A 2939-nucleotide genomic window follows, 5' to 3' on the forward strand; every position below is an offset into this window, starting at 1 on the left:
AAGACCACCCTCAGCCCCACCCCCAATTCACCCCCAACCCCTCCCACCTCACGCATCCATCCAACTCCTCCACACGCCTCTCCCGTTCCCGCAGCGCCTCCTGCAGCTCCCGCAGCTGCTCCCGGAGCTCTCTGTTCTCCCCATCCAACCTCTGCGCTTTCTCCTTTTGATTCCCCAGGGCTGCCCGCACATCGTTCAATTGTCCCTTCAAATCCCACGCCGCTCGACGACGCTGTGCGCCTCCGACGGGAGCCGCCGTAGGGACCGGGGCTGTCCCACAGTTCCCCTTCCCAGCCCTTGGGGCGGCGGTCACCGTCGCGGCTTTACGCGGAGGCCCTGGGGGAGAACAAGCGCTGCATCCCCGGTGCCCACACAGCGACCGGCCAGCCGGCCGCCCTCCCCGCCCCGTTACCTGGCCCCGGAACGCTCAATGCCCGCAGCGGGGCTCGGCCTGGTGGCTGCGATGAGGCGATGCCGGAGCGGGCGCGTTTCTGTGGGGCAGAGCTGAGGTAACGCCAGGTCTGGAGAAGCACAACAAGCTACAGGGAGGGGAAGCGGACCGTACCTGCTCGGGAGCCGCCGGTTGAGGGCCGGGAGCCGCCCGCTTGGCCGCAACTCTGCGGACCGGGAGCCGCGAGGTGGCGGCAGGGACAGGAAGCGGCGCAACCACCGCCATTCCCACCGCGGAACCGCCGCTCCCGCCGGACCCTACAGCCGCCATTGCGCGCCTTCCTTCAAACTCCTCAGCGCGGCGCGCCCATTGGCTGCCCTTCATCCAATCGTCGCAATCCCTTCCTCACTCAGTCCCGCCCACCTTTCTCCACTCACCAATCGGCGCGACGCCTCCCCCCCCGCCGATAGGAGAGAAGTCACGTGGCGCTCACCGGCCGCCAACAACGGCCGGGATGGGCGGGGCTTAGCGTAAAGGGGACGGAGCCACCACGCCCTTTCCCGCCCGCCGCCGCCATTTTGAGTCATCACTCCGCGACGGCGCCATTTTGTGACCCTCCCACAGGGGCGGTCCGAGCACTGCCGACAGCTTTAGGGTCCTCCCCGTCAAAAATCACTGCTCTTCTCGCTCAGGGTGAGCTGCGTACCGTAAATACTGTTATATTCCCGTAAAATTATTGTGATCCCGCCTTAAATACCGCTGCTCCGCCTACGTCAAACCTTCAGCGGTTTTCTCAGCCTCCCATCTTCCCTCAGCACAACGGCTGCTCCGCTCCCCTCAGTCGCTCTGTGAGTTCTGTGCTGGGTCCCCTCCTCTCTGTGAGGCCCACAGATTCAGCTCTGAAGTGTTGGGATGAATCTCAGCGCCTGTGTGAGCTGCAAAGGGACACAAATGCCATCCATTGCTGTCCCCCCCTCCATTCAGATAGGTTGGTGGGGGGCTTTTTAAGCTAATATTATTATTTCTCTTTGTAACTGTAACTTTTTTTGAAGTATTGTTATTTATTCTCTTATTTTTATAGATTTTTTTGAAGTATTCTTTTTTCTTTTCTTGTTCTTGTGTATTTTATGCCTGTTAACTTGTTTTTTTTTCTTTTCTGTTTTAGCTTCCTAGAGGGAGCCTTGTTCTGCTGCAATAGCAATGCGTGATGAGGGTCGGCTTGTTATCCTATAAGCCCACGTTTCTTTGGTTTCGGGATGAAGACTCAGCCTGTTCCATGGAACCAAAGCCCCAATAACTGATAACAACCAATGATCGATTACCATCAGCAGGTAAGCTTTATTATTTTGTAACAGAGAACAGAACACCGAAAGCAGCTTTCTCCCCTTGCTTCTGTGTGCATTCTTATATTTTCAAAAGCATTACATATTTGTTGAATTTCCACAAATCCTGATACATGATCAGACAATTTCCCAAAATGTTTATATCTTTTCTAGGCACTCCATCTCCACCCATTATTTCCCTTTCTATGTTTTCTTTCTTCCAATTGGATTTGAGTTAGAGGTCACACATCCTCAGTTCAGACAGCTTTGGCTCACAGAACTACAGTGTTCTCAATAAAACACTGCTGGCTCCACTTGTTTCATTGTGGATTTCCTTGCTTGCTTGGAGTTATTGTGGTTTTGGTATCCTGTGCAATCTGTAGTCTCTGATGCTTAACTCCTGTGGTTATTGCGCCATGCAGTTCATCTCTCAGTCTGATTCTTCAAATGGTTTTTCTGGAAAAGAAAGAGAAAAGCAACAGATGCAGAGGTGGGACAACTTGTCATCCCATGGGAAACCCCCAGTTCGTCTGGTTTGGGGAAGACTCACCCAGTGTTTCAATTCATTCCACTGGAAAAGAAAAAGAAAAGTAAAGCGTGGTGAGAGGAACATCTCATCCACAGCTCACACAGAAAGACTCCAACATTTTTTATTTGAGATGGAAGACTCACGTGTCTGTTCATACTGACTCCCTGCAATAGAAAGAGAAAAGCAGTGCTTGTCAGGGGGGATTGTTCATCCGATTTGTAGTCCTTTATGAAGACTCCTAATTCCCTCAGTTTAGTGACTGCAACTTACTCAGCAGTGGTTTCCGTGTCTCTGCAAAAAAGAAAGAAAAAGCACTGTATGATGAGGTGGGACAGCTCGTCGTCCCATGGGAAACCCTGTATTCTGCGGGTTTGGGGATGAAGACTCACCCTCTTCTTCAGTTTGTTCCCCTGGAAAGAAAAAAGAAAATCAATGCATGATGAGGTGAACAACAGCTCATCTCACAGCTCGCACAGGCTTACCCCTTGTGTGTTACTTTTAATTTGGGAGGGTGGACTCACCTGGTTCTGCAGCTTGTTTTTCTGCTAGAGAAACAAATAGGAAACACGTGATGAGAGGGATCAGATGGTCATCCCGTGGCTGATCCTGTGGGAAGACCCCCACTCTCCTTCAGTGTAGGGAGGGAGACTTACTCAGATCTGCACCATGTGAATCTACAAAGGAAAAGCAGAACCAG

The 2939-nt window shown here is 52.5% G+C and overlaps 1 protein-coding gene and 2 long non-coding RNA genes across 40 annotated transcripts in view; 1 reads left to right on the plus strand and 2 right to left on the minus strand.

Annotated features, from left to right (window-relative positions):
- LOC100540610 (myosin heavy chain, skeletal muscle, adult) overlaps positions 1-2939 on the minus strand; it is a 27257-nt gene that overhangs the window by 8868 nt on the left and 15450 nt on the right. The gene's annotated exons all lie outside the window — the stretch shown is intronic.
- On the plus strand, positions 1246-1990 carry LOC109370408. The gene is made up of 2 exons (XR_002120512.2): positions 1246-1379; positions 1557-1990. It is a non-coding gene; the product is annotated as an uncharacterized LOC109370408 (long non-coding RNA).
- LOC116217285 lies at positions 2125-2939 on the minus strand. Its single transcript, XR_004161635.1, has 6 exons — positions 2896-2939; positions 2764-2787; positions 2632-2652; positions 2513-2533; positions 2386-2406; positions 2125-2169 (listed from the first exon to the last, which is right to left on the minus strand). It is a non-coding gene; the product is annotated as an uncharacterized LOC116217285 (long non-coding RNA).

The sequence above is a fragment of the Meleagris gallopavo genome, chromosome 18 (assembly GCF_000146605.3).
Source record: "Meleagris gallopavo isolate NT-WF06-2002-E0010 breed Aviagen turkey brand Nicholas breeding stock chromosome 18, Turkey_5.1, whole genome shotgun sequence".
In the NCBI taxonomy this organism is placed as follows: Eukaryota; Metazoa; Chordata; class Aves; order Galliformes; family Phasianidae; genus Meleagris; species Meleagris gallopavo.